Source organism: Nannobrachium achirus (genome assembly GCF_963921795.1).
Source record: "Nannobrachium achirus genome assembly, chromosome: 12".
Taxonomy (NCBI): Eukaryota; Metazoa; Chordata; class Actinopteri; order Myctophiformes; family Myctophidae; genus Nannobrachium; species Nannobrachium achirus.
In genome coordinates, this window is record NC_137832.1 from 25,913,094 (window position 1) to 25,929,952 (window position 16,859).

The window sequence follows — 16,859 nt, forward strand, 5'->3', positions numbered from 1 at the left end:
CTGCAGACACAGTGCCGATTCCGGAAGACCCTGATGTCAGACAACAGCTCTGCATACGGAGAATCCAAACTTTTTGCGCTGGGTTCTGAAAAATCGCGTATCGGGTCGGGTCGAGGCCGGGCACTGCACTACCTGCTGCGGCAGGGAACACGCGTGCTGAATTTGAAGCTGGTGGGACGAACGGTTCTCAAGATACGCGGATTACATACATACATACATACATAATATATACATAGCCTACACACTCACAGAGATTTTTTGTTGACTCATGTGGCGTATGTGATGTCAGAGCCTTTTATGAAGTGATGTCACAATGAGTCAGCGCTTGCTTAGGAACGGCCCGATGTCAGTCATCTCCGCATACGGAGATTCCAAACCTTTCGTGCCGGATCCGAAAAACTGTGTATCGGGTCGGGTCGAGGCCTAGCTAAGAACGTAGGCAAAGGTCTGAGCTATCTGCGTGCCAAATTTGGAGTCTGTAGCACCAACCATGTGCTGTCAGGGCTCTTTCATGCGATTCGGGCCAATTCGGATTCGCGTCCATTGACTTCAATTAGTAGTCAGGACTCTGCATATGGAGATTCCGAACCTTTCGCGTTGGTTCCGGAAAACCGCATATCGGGTCGGGTCGAGGCCTAGCTAAGAACGTAGGCAAAGGTCTGAGCTATCTGCGTGTGAAATTTGGAGTCTGTAGAACCAACCATGTGCTGTCAGGGCTCTTTCGTGCAATTCGGCCTCGGCTTCAATTAGTAGTCACGATAATAATAACAAGTTCACTACAACGTTTACATAACCCACTCATGACGATCCTATTACTGTTTGTAATATTTGAGATAGATTGTAGGCTACAACAGTTATCATCAAAATAAACCATATCAAAGTGTGCAGGAAATTTCTCAGAAGTTGGAACCAAATTGACCCACAAAAAGCTAAACATTTACAGTATGTGTCCCAGACATTATTATGTAGCCGAGTTTGTGGTTATTTTACCACTTTTGCCTTAACAATAAAATTCCTCAACAGTCCATTTCATGAATGGGAGACTGAAGATAATAAGGTGATAAATTAAGCTTAGTTTAGACCTTTTACTTTTTACAGGGGCCAGTTACAATTTGCAGCCACCTGTAGGTGCTCTTTTAGAGCACGACTATGAAAACAACCCCAAAGAAGCAACTAGCGAACTCCATATACATTAGCAATTTGAAAATAGCAATAACAAGCTCACATTGCGTCGCATCTACGTGTAATTTGCAACCCGCAACTACCAATATTTATAAGCTACTTTACAAAAATCAAGCCCAAAGTTGCTTATAATAAGCAGACATGGCTTTCAGTGTTGTACACTGTGTGTAGTGCATGTGATGATCATTTTTGGGGTTGTGTGCAGGCACAGGGTAATGGGAGAGGACTATGATAAAGTATGTTGATTGTTAATTCATAGTGTCAGTTATGTTGCAGGGGTGGACTGTTGTCTGGGAACACAAATCAACCTGGAAATATAAATGACAAGGCCCCATATCTGTAAAAAGTTACATACAATACAAATGTAGCTAGAGCATGTTATAGGCTAAAATCAGTCAGTCAATGAAAGTGACACAAACCAAAGGGAACAGCATGATAGTGTATTGCACAGAGGGGAAAAATGATCACAAAGTGACTGTAACATTTACATTTGATAATTGTATAAATATTTTAATAATCAAGCAATAGTGCCTAATCAAAGTAATAGTACACAGGAATTAATTAAGTGTAGGCTAAGTGCAGCTTAAAGGGGCACTCCACCACTTTTCAACCTATGTTCATATAATTGGTCCTCACTCAAAAATAGCTTTTCTTTTTTGTTTTCTTTTTTTTTTCTCAGAGGAGGGCTGTGGGCTGGTCAGAAACCCATAGTCTTGTGACATCATCGATTACCAATCCAGCTTATAGAAACTGCAGGCTTTCTATTCCTGAAAAGTTGCAATTTTAAAGTGGAAGCCATTGTTCTCGCGATATTAAAAATCTAAATATTTCTTCCAAAAATATTGATTACATTTTTTTTTTGGAAAATGATGATGTCACAAGACGATGGATTCTGAACTTCCCACAGCTCTCCTAGGAGACTTGGACTGAGTAGAAAAAAATTGTGATATTTTATCATGAACATTAGTGAGGACCTATTATATGAAGACAGGTTGAAAAGTGGTGAACTACTCCTTTAAGTGCACAATGCAAGGTGTAACTTTAATTAACCATAAAGTAAACAAGACATTTTTATAGCAGCTTGCAAGCTAAACTAATCACAATAATCATTTGGGGGGATTTAGTGCAATAAGTACTGTTTAATGGGCATTCTATTATGAATTTGCTTGACTGACTGCTGCAGAAGACTCAATCTATGTCTATTTTCTTTATTAGATGCCAAACACAACAAAATGATTTTGATTAAGCAGCTGCATTGCCATGTTGTGGGCATCTTCCATCTGCTATTTCTGCCAAGAGCATAGCATAGCCTATAGCACTGTTTCCCAAACAGTGGGTCAGGACCCATTTGTGGGTCACATACTCATGTTTATGGGTCAGCTCTGGTGGAGGCCAATCCCTACCGAAAACTAATCAGACTTACTTTTGCAGAACAATTTTTTCTTTTGATATCACTCCTACAGTTTTAATCCAAACTAAATCTGTAGAAATCATTAAATTGCAAGATGTGACAATCTTATATATATGTGAGGTTGTTGTTTTGGGAGATTAATTATAGCAGACAATATGGACAATGCATTTTTCTTCACACATTTTCAACCATATCTTCATCATATAATTGGTCTTGACTAATGGTCATTATAAGATTGCACCATGTCTGTCTACTTTCTCTACAAGCTCACTTGTAGATTGGCACGTTTTCGGCAAAGAGGTTTGGTGTAGAGGAGAAAAAGAGCAGACTAAGTACAGAGTGAAAGATCAAGCTTATAATCTATTGACGGTTCAAGTGGTTAAATATCTGATAACACAAATTGACATGAATCCAAAATACACTGATGATTGTGCTGTCAAACGATGAAACTATATGGAATCTATGAAAAGGTTGTGGGGGTCCCTGCTTCATCTCTCTCTCAACTAAGGGGTCTTTGGCTTGAAAACGTTGAAGACCTCTGTACTAGTGGCATGTGTACAGGGGTTGTCCAGGGGGTTACATCAAGCTGCCTCACGCTACAGAAACAGGAGATAGGCTTCTGCTTATGGGCCACATGGCTCGGCAAGGCATACTCATGTAAGTACAGTAAGTAGTATATAGGCTACTTACATTTAATTCTTGTAATGTTTGTGTTTTTGTGACCTCCCTGTGGGTTATACGGATGTAAATTAGCACTCTTGCCAAAAGAATGCTACAGCATGTTTACAGACAATATTTTTATGCTGCAACATATTCTGTGCTTTTTAAATAAACTAGCCCTTACCCGTTCAAAGATATGAGCTCCAAAATGATGTGCAGTGTGTGGGTTATGGGATGTGCACTGTGCATACAGTATATGAGGGATGGAAAGTAACTTTAACTGGTGCTTGCATGATAATATGTAGGAGCATCAATGTAAGAAATACCCGTTTCGTTTAATGGCTAGATAGTGGTTACACCATAAAATTGCTAATATACAGCATACGATTTGTGAAAGTGACAAACGGGCTTCACAGTTATGTCAGGTGTGTTCATATGCTAATGGTGATGCGATTTCAGATCAATTGCTCCAGCCACTGAGGAGAAATGTTGTGACAGACAGACAGACAGACAGACACTCACTCAGACATTCGCAAAATTATAGTATAGATGGAAAATATCAGTTTGCCAGTATACAGCATGCATAGACTTTCTACACCACCCAGGGCCGCCGATAGGGGGGGGCGAAGGGCACTGTTGTCCCCCCTCCCGGAAAGGGGGGGCCCTGCGGTGGGGGGGGGGCCCCCATTGAATTGAATGAACGGGACTCGGGAGCAGTCTAGTTTGTGTAGGAAAGATTTGAGTGACTGTGAAAGAACCTTCTCCCAAGGTAAGATTAAGACATCATACTTTATATAAACCCTATTATATTAAGCCAAAGCGGTTCTGCCGCCGTGTAGAAGGTTTTTTTTACTTTAAAAAGGAATAATTTCCTGTGAAAAACCTGTATTTTTCGCCCCCCCCCCCCCCCCCCCCCAAAAAAAAAATCTGTACGACGGCCTGACACCATCCGTACACTTGAAAAAAATACAGATCTTCTATATATTTTTTTTCTTTTAATGTGATTTGACACTCCATAATTCTTTAATGCTACAACTGCCTGCACATTCCTGTGCACTGCAGACCTGTTCTCAGTTTCCCAGATCAGATGATAGCATGAAAGGCCACAGCAACGATCATGTCAACAAGAGCCACCTGTTTCAGTTCAGAAACAGGGGTTAATCTGTGTTAGCTGCTTCGGTGCTTGGCTCCCTGCGCTGGCTCTCAAATTGGATGAAGGGTCCCAGAGGGTCTGTGGAAGTCCCTCATTCCCTCTCTCTCTCTTCCCTGTCTGGCCTAGATAAGGCCATGAGTGACAGGCTCTTTAATCTCCCTGCCTGTGTGTTTGTGCTGGCTATCGGCTGCTAGGGGCTGGGTGTCATCACCATGGATGGCCCTGACTGACAAATGGAGGGCTAGGGAATGGGCTAGAGGAAGGATACATAAATGGATAATAAATGGAGGACTCAATGGCAAATACAACATTGTAGTTCCAAACTACAAATCCTAGGTAAATGTAATTGATAAAATAAATATGAGTAATACATTTTTGAGTGTGTGCGTAGATATAGATAGATATTCTGCAGCCCATCGATTCCTTGTCCATTCAGAATTTCCTCTCCGTCTTCGCTTTGGGAAGCAAGGGCAAGTCCGACGTCTTGTTACTCCGACTCAGAGCCTTGTATTAGAGAGTTCTGCCAATGTACAGTGGGGTCAGAAACAGCACTGGTAGGGGCACGCTATAACAGTACAATAAAGCAAAGCATAGCAATAATAATTAATAATAATAATTTTATTTTTCTGTCTTAGGTGAAGTGGGAGCTTATTCCAGGCTGTCAGGCCAAATAAAATGCTGCTTGGCCGTATTTTGTTACTTTCATTTTCCTTTTGGCCGGGACTTCAAGGAGGTCAGCAGTGGCATGAGGGCTAAGCTAAAGCCGAACAGCACTATAAACCACTATAAACACGATATGTGCTTGGATTCTAACTCAGGGGAGAGTGAAGCGGCCCCAGAAAAAGACCCAGGCTGTAATTGCGAATTGTTGGGCTGGTAGATGGAGTCTATCTCCCACCCTCTATCTATATAGCCTCTATCCACAACCCTCTATCTGATAGCACCCTGTAGACAATATGCCTTCCGGTGTGTTCCAAGATTTCTAGCGGAAGTCTGCGTTTAACGGACGTTACGTCATGCGGTGCGGGTCTGTTTACATTCCCCAGCGAAAAAACTAAAATAGATTGTAGCTCTTAACTCGCTCTTCATATGTGTAACATTGCTTGAATCAATGTTTTTGTTTGTATATTGTTTATTGCGAGCGCAACCGACGGAGCAGGAGACGTAGACCAGAGTTAATTTTGTGCAGGGAATACGTTTGCAGAAACACCGCACCGTGAAAAAAATACAGCTTCCGGTGAAATTCTCACGGCGGAAGTTGAACGCTTTCTGCCTTCTATTGTCACCAGGCTTTTCTCTTCGGAGATGCGTAAGCCTGGCTACGCGAGGCTAATCTGATAGAGGGTTTTGGGTTCTATCCTGGAGCACTGCACTGTTAATACATTACAGAACCCTACTTATTTGGGCTGCCCCAATCACACGCGTATTTTGCTGAGTTTGCGGGCCAAGAAGGAGTAGCTACTGAAAACTTTGATATAGGATTTTATAAACCTCAATTACAAGTGGGCTGATCTATCTTATTTGAGAAACACCACCATGCTTCTGTAATAGAAATAGCAAACGAGTCCTTAATGGAGGACTAATCTCTGCAATTTCCCCCTATTCCCTGGCAGTGCATTATTAATGGAGAGCCATGGAGGCTGATGAGTGCAGGGCCTCTCCTTCACTAATGCATTCATTCCTCATTGCAGGATGTCTGTCTGGACCACTCTAGAGCAAGGAATGAATGCACATGCGTTGGGCATGCACGCACACACACGCCCACTCACCAACTCAAATGTAGACAAAACGTGCAGATGTAAGCTATGCATATATTTATTCGCGCGCGCACGCACGCACGCACGCACGCACGCACGCACGCAGGCACGCACGCACGCACGCACGCACGCACGCACGCACGCACACACGCACGCACGCACACACACACACACCACACCCCCCCCCCCCCCCAGTGGTTCCAAAACATTTTAGCTCGAGACCCAAAAGAGAAATTAGCCGTTTGCGAGGCCAGGACCCAGATCTACATGCTCGCAATGTTTTTTTCTAATTTATGATTTTTTTTTCTCCCTCATAATGTCTTTTTGAAATTATTTAGAAATGTTTTAATTTGTTATGAATTCCTGAAAATATATATTTGGGGCAAACAGGGACGTGCTGGCCATTGGGAAAAGCGGGACAACTCCCGAACGGCCGGTCCATACCCGGCCGGTCCTGGCCGGCCATTAAAAAAAATGGCCAGCCCACAAAGTAAATATAACTCAAGTAATTGGCCCACTGGCTTGTCTCTCATGATCTGAAATGGCCAATCTTTGAGTAGCAGCAGCCCATCACATTGGCCCCAGACCGGTATTCATATTATGAATACCGGTCCACTACTCCCTAGCTTCCTTGACTAGGCCTACTCCTGGATGGTCTGCATACAACATCATTAGACTCTCTTTATACCAGAAAAATTATGAGACCTAAAATCACAGTAACCGTTCATCGGTTAGTATTTGGGGCTTTGCAGCGCGTCCAGAAGCCAAGGCGAAAAAATCTGGCGGGCGGCCATGTAATGAGGGCCTCTCCAACTCCCGCTCCGGCTGAATCAGGGTCCCAACACGTCCCTGGGGGCTATTTTTTTTTTTATCCTTTGAAAAAAATAATAAAGATTAACCACTGTTTGGGAAACAGTGCTCTCTAGTCTCTACACCAGTGCTTCTCAACCTTTTTTTCTGCATGGGCACACTTTTCATGTCCCAAGAATCCATGGGCACACCAACATAATACGGGGGTGTAAATATCGTCACTGTCGGGAAGAAACCTTGTATCTCCAAGTTTCAAATTTGTACGTTTCTTCTCAAAGTAAAGCACTGCTTCATCACACAAGTCTGTCGCACAGCAGTAGTGAAAACAGCAGATCTACCAGCTCACTAGTTTAAATCATTTTTAAAATGATAAATACAATACTGGCTTTCAAGCAGTTTCAAGGGGCACACTTGACCCTTCTCAGGAGCACACCAAAGGTCCCCAGGCACAGTGGTTGAAAAACACTGCTCTACACAGTAGGCTACTGTATGTACAGCCTAGAGAAATAATATTATTTTCGTAATAACCAGTGGTGATAGACTGAGTAGCCTACTAAGTGCTCAGTAGATCTTGTTGATAAGGTCATGACTCCAAATTGAATGCAGCAGAGCGAATCCCACGCGCACGCTGTCAATCAGCGTTCAAATTGGATCAAACATTACTCGTGGCAGCTGTATAAAACATCAAACGAGTAATTAAATGAAATAATGAGAAAATAAACGCTAATGTTGCCAAATGGGAACGGAGGGGAGCTCGGGAATGTGGATCTGTTGTGCTCTCAGAAATTATCTTTTCCCCTGCTCAGGCTAATTGCTGGAGGATGTCCTCTTAACTGAGTGTGAAAAGCTGTGTCTAATTAGTGCAACATTAATCAGGCATTAGCATGTTATCACAAGGTTAACTTATCAGGAGAGGCCCAGAGCTGGAGGAGGCACGTTCCATGCTGTATTGCAGTGTTGTAACTAAAGTAGATTGACTTAAAAGGGGTAGTTCCCCCCCAAAATGACTTTTCTTCTATTGATTACCATGGAGACTCGAGTTCAATAATTATTTTGGGTTTTTGTTGCATTCCTAAGACAATAATTTGATTACAATAAATGTACCCCCATTGATTCCAGATGGGGACCCAAATGCATTTGGGTCCCCATCCGAAATCAATGGGGGTACATTTAGTATAATGCATTTTTTGTCTTAGGAATGCGGCAAATACAAAATAATATTACTGAACTCAAGTCTCCATCCCACTAAGCAATTTGGGGGTTAAAACGCGTTCAAATGACGTCTTCGCCGTAACCGGACGTCTAATTAGATCCGGTCTGTGACAAGTTTAAATTTTAAAGTTTTTTCAACGGCTATACATAGACTAGACATTGTATCACCGTCATTTAACGGCTACATTTCGCCGTTAGCGGCCGCCGAAAGTAGTGAAAATGATGGCAGCCAGCAGGGTTTAAAATCACTATTTCTTGGTTCTGAGAGCCGTATCCTACCTGAACCACCGCAGCTGATCGCATTTGTAATGGATTCTTGCGCTGTTATTATTTAACACAGGGAGATGACAGGGTTTGAACTCGGGAACTTCTGTCGATGAAACCTGTGCGCTACCGCTGCGCCACGGCAACAGCTTGTAACTAACATGGGTTCCAGCAGCTATTAGTAGTTGATATCGCCTCCCGCTGTTCGTTTTAGGTCGGTGCATTTTGTTTGACAACACAAACTAACTTTATATTGATGGATAGCTATAAAACGATTTTATTTAATCATTATCGTATGGTGGGGGTGGGGATGTGGCCTGGGAGACATGCAGTCTTGTGTGTTTGTGTCTGTTGGTGTCAGAATTAATTATGTAACTCAGAGAAGTAATAGTATGCTGTCATGAGCAGCACCACGGCATTATGCCATAATTTATTAAACTTTTAGAATTCTTCAAAGGTATTGCCCAACACGTCTTTTAGACGCCTAAAAGATGTGCAATGGCCAGAAAACTGCTCAGTGGATGCAATTAAACTACAACTATTAAGGTAGAACCGGGAGATACTGTTAGCATCCGATAATGAACAACTTGATAAAAATGTATAAAAAAAAAAAAAGATGGTCTAACACACGCTTGTCCTAAACGGTGATATATCGTTTAAATGGAAGCGTTCAGATGACGGCTACAACTAAACTAGACTATATAGTGAATTTGGCTCTTAAAATTACTTTAGTCCAATATTTGAAAACCAGGTGTGGATATTAAAGCTATTTTTTTAATCAACAAGTATGGAATAATGGATTAAATGTAATCAGCTACAATCGGTCTATAGACAGACTGACGATAGACGGTTCAAATGAGGGCTAACCATAACCATAGGTCTAGTGTTTACTGGGATGGCGTGAGTAATCGTTAGACAAAAAGTAATTTTGGGGGTGAACTACTCCTTTAAGTAGGCTACCTACTATAGTAGCTTATACTTGAATTTTGAGGTATTTGTTTATTTCCAATTCATATTCATTTCCAATACTTTTACTTCTACTCCACTACATCTCAGAGACAAATATTAAACTTTAACTCTATTACAATTATTTGTATAAAACGTTAGTTACTTGTTACTTTGCAGATATACATTATTATAGAGTAAAACATATAGCCTACATGAACCACTTTAGCCCAATTTTATAGGCTATTTGAAAATAGCAGATCTACAAGCTCACAAACATTTTAGTAGGGCTACTTTAAGAACATTTTTATACTGATACTTTTGTACTTTTAATAAAGTAGTATACATTTTTTATTCTAGACATTTACTTGTAACAGAGTATTTCTAAATGGCATTATTGTTACTTTTACTTAGCCTAAGTACAAAATGTTTGTAGGCTACTTTTTCCACCACCACTCCACTGCTGTATTGGGCCAACCAGGCCACAAGGGGTAGCGCTTGTTCTTCAATTGAACGTGGTACTCAATCCGTTCCCATGGCCACGAGCTGAAGCTCAAGACGACGACCACCATGTTGTCTGGAGGTCTACTCATTGTCCTCGCTAGCACTGTGGTTTTACATGCCTGCACTGTGGAGTAGAAACCCCCCGAATCGATAATAGCTATTTCCTCGTGATTGGATTGCAGAATTAGAAATATTCTTTGGGGATTAGGCTATTATAGAGTCCAGAATTTTCTTTCAATGTGTTACATTATATCAATCATCTATAGCCTGGCTATTCCACCTGTATCAGATTCAGATGATCTACCAAATAGTGATTGACTGGGGATGGTGATTCAATGCATCCTGAATTGCTCCACTATAGTGAAATAGTGAGTAGGCTAAAAACGCTGCAAATAGCCACAGTTGTTACAATTTCACTTAAACAAATGTGCAATAATTTGAATGTGCTTTTCTTGGGGCCAATTACAGTACATTGCTGGATTTATTTTAATCTAATTGTCTATTATTGTATATTATATCTAACAACAACATCCTAATAATAACAATAATAACTAGAAATACTGTTCCTACGAAACAGTGTGGGCTTGCTCGTGACTATTCTGCAGCGTGCTCAATCAATACTCCGGCTAACACCACTCCCAGATGTTTTGTGTCTCTATTTTTGTGTGTTTTGTAGGCTGCTTGCTACCTTGAGGAAACAGTTTAATTCAACATAGCTATTTGTCCTGTTTTTTTTAAGGCTACATACACTTGCTAGTGGCCATGATCATGTGCAGTTTTCAGCCATTGCCCGTATAATGACCTGCCTGTGGGTATATAGATTAAAGGTCTGTTTCTGGCAGCAGCAGGTTAGCCCTGTGCTCCTGACTTTATTACTGGCAGCTCCGCGGTCTCTCATCAGGATTCCAGCAGGGCAGAGGAGCGCTACCTCCAGCAGCCCTGCCAAAGGCACTCATTTGTCAGAGAGGCAGGGAGATCACAGGCCGACAAATCTCCCGTGTCTCCCAGGCTGTCAAGCTCTCAGCCTGCATATCAAAGACAAAAGAACAGAGCCAGGGAGCAGAGAGAGGGGAGCAGAGCAGCTATTCTCATTTAGAGATGCTACGCCATTTAAAGCCCCCGAGCGTGCCCTTTGAAAACGCCTATTAGCCTGGGTGAGCGAGATTACAAGCAAATAAAATTATGTTCATTGTGATATTCGATTTCATAATGCCCTTGGAATTATAATTACACCACGCTCACACTTTTCATTTAAAACCCATTCTGCCATGACAAAGAATCGAGAGATGGGAATGAGCAGGTTTGTGCATCCAGCGAGTGAGCAGACATTATCAGGCCTGTTTCACTAGAAGTAGCAATAATGGGAGAAAAATGAGAGTACTAATCAGAATATAATCAGGTGAGAGAGCAGGGTCTAATCATATGGAAAACAGGGTATAATTTTGATCCGTCATTCCCCTGGTAGAACAATACCGCTTAGGAAAGAAAACACTTTTTTTAGTATCATGTTCTCCCCAGGTGTTGCATTATAGAGGAAGAAACAATTAAAGCAAGTTTGAGATTTATTAGGAGACCTTTGTTTCTGGGGGTTGCCTATCCCTTTGCTCTACACACTATCAGCCCCATGTAAGGCTAAAGCAAAATGACAGGACAGGTCACTTTACACACATGCATACAGGTAAATAAATGTCTAAGAAGTCGGTACTAATGGACAAACAGTACTGCTTCAATTCTTTTTATGTCCTTGTTGTATTATTATTACTAGTATAAGACGCCTCAGGGCGACATGAGACCTCGCCCTTTGGCCATCTGGCAAGTGATGTATATCGGACCAGTTACCCATATATGGAGACCCCTGGTACCCATATATGGAGATCCATGTACTGTATATGGTACATCCCCTTTTATGCCCATACATGTAGATCCCTGTCTGAGCCAGCCACACAGATATTAGCGTCGCGTAGCCAGGCTTACTCATCTGCGAAGAGAAAAGCCTGGTGACAATATCAGGCAGAGACCGCTCAACTTCCGCCGCGTGAGCTTCCCCAGAAGTGAGCTTCCCCGGAAGTTTTTTTCGACCAATCACAGTGCGGTTCCTGAAAATCTTTTCCCCGCTACATTTTTCTGTTCTCCCTCTCGCTTTTTCTCCTCTCCGGTTGTGCTCGCAGGCACAGCAAACAAATAACAAACACGTCACACCAACGAAATCTATAAACGGCACTGAAAGAAAAAAACACTGTCTCCCCAGTGGAATTGAACATGACGTAACTTCCATTAAACGCAGCACTTCGGCGAGAACCAACCGGAAGTCATATTGTTGCCAGGGTGCACAGATATGGGCCGTTTTCCTCCATATATGGGCATTCCGATATGAAGTCCTGTTAGATATGGGCTTAATATTGATGACATCAGGGATCTCCATATATATATGGGCATAAAGGGGATTCTGTTAGAGTGGTTCCCATGACATCACAACATATTATGCCAATACATGGAGATCCCTGTCTGAACCAGCCACACAGATATAGTCTTGGCCATCTGGCCAGTTATGTATATCGATGACATCAGGGATCTTCATATATGGGCATAAAAGGGATTCTGGGGAATAACCATATATGGACTTTTACATACTGTAGGTGATGTCACCCGTGATATCACCTGTGATGTCACAGTGATGTTTCAGGGGAACCACAGTGTCAGGTGTGACCTTCAGAGATACACGGATACGTGGACAAGATGTGTCGGTTTTCATAGTAAACCTGCGACCTACGGTCACAATTATTATCGTGACTACTAATTGAAGCCGAGGCCGAATTGCACGAAAGAGCCCTGACAGCACATGCTTGGTTCTACAGACTCCAAATTTCACACGCAGATAGCTCAGACCTTTGCCTACGTTCTTAGCTAGGCCTCGACCCTACCCGATATGCGGTTTTCCGGAACCAACGCGAAAGGTTCGGAATCTCCATATGCGGAGTCCTAACTACTAATTGAAGCCAATGGACGCGAATCCGAATTGGCCCGAATCGCATGAAAGAGCCCTGACAGCACATGGTTGGTGCTACAGACTCCAAATTTCGCACACAGATAGCTCAGACATTTGCCTACGTTCTTAGCTAGGCCTCGACCCGACCCGATACACAGTTTTTCGGATCCGACACGAAAGGTTCGGAATCTCCGTATGCGGAGATGACTGACATCGGGCCGTTCCGGAGCAAGCGCTGACTCATTGTGACATCAATTTATAAAAGGCTTATGCGGAGTCCTAACTACTAATTGAAGCCAATGGACGCGAATCCGAATTGGCCCGAATCGCATGAAAGAGCCCTGACAGCACATGGTTGGTGCTACAGACTCCAAATTTCGCACACAGATAGCTCAGACATTTGCCTACGTTCTTAGCTAGGCCTCGACCCGACCCGATACACAGTTTTTCGGATCCGACACGAAAGGTTCGGAATCTCCGTATGCGGAGATGACTGACATCGGGCCATTCCGGAGCAAGCGCTGACTCATTGTGACATCAATTTATAAAAGGCTCTGACATCACGTACGCCACATGAGTCAACAAAAAATCTCTGTGAGTGTGTATGTATGTATGTATGTATGTATGTATGTATGTAATCCGCGTATCTTGAGAACCGTTCGTCCCACCAGCTTCAAATTCAGCACGCATGTTCCCTGCCGCAGCAGGTAGTGCAGTGTCCGGCCTCGACCCGACCCGATACACGATTTTTCGGAACCCATGGCAAAAGGTTTGGATTCTCCGTATGCTGAGCTGTTGTCTGACATCAGGGTCTTCCGGAACCAGCACTGTGTTTGCAGAGATCTCCATAATATGGGCATAAAGTGGACGCAGACAGACAGATAGAGATATCTCCATATATGGGCATAAATGGACTCATAATAATATAATGGGGTTTGCATTACACAGAATTCGGCACACGCGTTCCCCGCTGCAGCAGGGAGTGCAGTGCCCGGCCTCGACCTGACCTGATATGCAGTTAAGGTCCGGAATCTCCGTATGCGGAGCTAATGTCTGACATGAGTGTTTTCCAGAACCGGCACTGTGTCTGCAGAGATCCCCATATGGGCATAAATGGACGCAGGCAGACAGATACAGATATCTACATATATGGGCATAAATGGACACAGGCAAACAGATGGTCAAAACAGGTTATGACAACAGGTATAATGGAGTTTGGATTAAAAGGTGGGGCATTCATTCCCTATTTACATCGTTCCCGAGTAGGCCGGTCCTCGACTAGACGCTCGGCCGACTGTCAGGCAGATACAGAGATCTCCATATATGGGCATAACATGGACGCAGTCAGACAGATATCTCCATATATGGGCATACATGAACACAGTCAAACAGATGGTCAAAACCGGTCCTATGACAACAGGTATAATGGGGATTGCATTAAAGGGTGGGGCATTCATTCCCTATTTACATCGTTCCCGAGTTGGCCAGGTCGCCGACTAGACGCCCGGGCGGCCGAGCTTCTAGTTATTATTATTGCTGTTATTACAATGTCTAAGGAACCAGAACAAAATTATTGTAACAATCAAAAGTAAAAATGGACCTTGAACCTTGTCACTGGCTGAAGACCTTATAACCAACCAAGGTTTACATTTCCCCCACTCATTCCTCAAATGTTACCTATATCTGTCAGGGCTGTTCCAAAGTCACAATGCTGTATTATACGGGGAATGTGGGCATATGCTGTCTGGGCTTAAACCAACAAGCAGAGGGGGGAGATAAGATACATTCTTGGGCGGCACAGAAACGAGGCTTGAGAAGGGCCTGCCTGATAGCAGTACTTGTTGTTCTGATGTGTTAAATAGCTGGCCTTCAACACCCCAATCAATTGCTGAGTGAGCCACTGTGTAGCCAAGGGTTGAGAGAGATAGCCAGATGGCCGAAGTCAATGGAGCTTTGCCTGGCCTCTTTTGTGTCACAGAGCGATAATTATAAATTTGGCTGCATGCACAGACTGGACGGAATGCATGAAGTATTGCCGTCTGAATGTTTTCCTAGCTTGATAAACTCCATTAGATAACAAAATTGGCCACTAATGCACCATCAATTGACGCTCAGCACAAATCAGCCACCACAATAATAACATTATATCCCCAAAATATTCAGTACATCAACAATAACATGGCCTGGCTTTGGTAGCTATCATGCCGCTTTTTGTTTTGGCTCATAACATTGGCTTGTCTGATGTGATAAGTGCTACTGTAAATCCCGCTGTGTGTAATCATGCCCAAAAGCCATCATCGTGTTGTGTTCGTGCCATTTGACACAGGCACAGGGGAGGCAGCCAATACGCTTACGTGTGCACACAAGAACGTCTGCGGGACAAGGCAAGGCATTTTGAACACACTCCAAAGACCTCCAGAGGCCTGTGTTGACTAATCTGCAAACAATCCACTCTGCAAGCCCCATTGCAAGTGGAAGAGCTAACCCCTTAAGCTGTGACATTAACGAACAGAGCAAGATAAGATAGGGATTGTTATCTTTGGTGCATGAAAACCCCTGCCCAGATAGGAGATAAGGGCCTTTTCAAAGGGTGTTTGCTGCCAGATAGATTTCCACAGACGCCGGGAGAGGCAGGCAGTTGTTTCTCGGGCTGTGGATGGAATCTTGGATCACCTACCTACCCTATTGCTCACTATTTTTAGAATATACACTAAATTGGCTTATAAGGCTTTTCATAACAAAAATATGTTATCAAGCTAGAACAACACATGAAGCTCATTATCATGTAGTAACACTTGAAAGTAGTTTGGATGAAAGAGATTCCTAATACCACTATATTGTTTGGAATAACATGTTCCCTTGCACAATCTGACTGAGTGAGCAATATGTGGTTTGGTGTGAACTGTGAAGGCATAGCCAAACACTACACGCAACTGTTTCTTACAGCCTTGCTAAAATTGTGCAGTGCTGGCAGCTAAACTAGTCTCACACTCCCAATGTTTGGTTCTGGTTTGGCTTGGGGTGATTCCTCCTCTAGCTTCACTGTCCTGATTCATTTTAGTATTGTTGTTGTATTTGTGATGTCCACCGTGACACCGTACCTCTAGGCAACCAACTTTAATATACAGGTAAGCAATGAAAGCACTACTATGTACCAGCTAATTTGACTATTTAGACTTACCTAGGAGTTTTATAACCACTGCATCATGAAATGTTTTAACTCAAATCCATATGAATTACAAATGATTAAAATGCACATTTGCACAAAATAGAGAAATGCAACAGTATAAGTACAACTAAAACATGAAAACTTACAAGCAAAGGCTCTTCAAAGCACACGTGAGGAGGAAAAGGGCAGAGGAGATCTGTACACTTTGAGACACACAACCAAAGTGATCAGAGTTTCATGTGCGCTGGACATCAATTGAGCTGATATACCACAACTGAAATGGCTAAACACTAATTACAGGTCTAGTTACAGCAAGCGCCTGCAGGAGGTGTAAAAGAGCATAATTTCTGAAGGGCACATAATATGTGCCATGACACAATGGTTCATAATTCAACTTTTTGCAATCAGTGTGGAGCAGCGCAAACGAGACAAATACAGTGTGTGTGTGTGTGTGTGTGTGTGTGTGTGTGTGTGTGTGTGTGTGTGTGTGTGTGTGTCTGTGTGTGTGTGTGTGTGTGTGTGTGTGTGTGTGTGTGTGTGTGTGTGTGTGTGCGTGCGTGCGTGTGTGTGTGTGTGCGTGCGCCGCTACAGGCAAGCATTACAGTGTGAGGTAAGAGTAACAGCGTGACAGGCAAGAGTAACAGCGTGACACAACTGCAGCAGGTTTTCACAATAACATGCTCCCTCTGATTCTGCTTTTGATGTCCGCGTCAGATCCACCATCTTTGCTAAGTATGCTCCCGAGATATCTGAAGCGGTCAGTCTCTCTACAGTCTGTTCTTTCCCTGTAGTTGGACTGAGAGTTC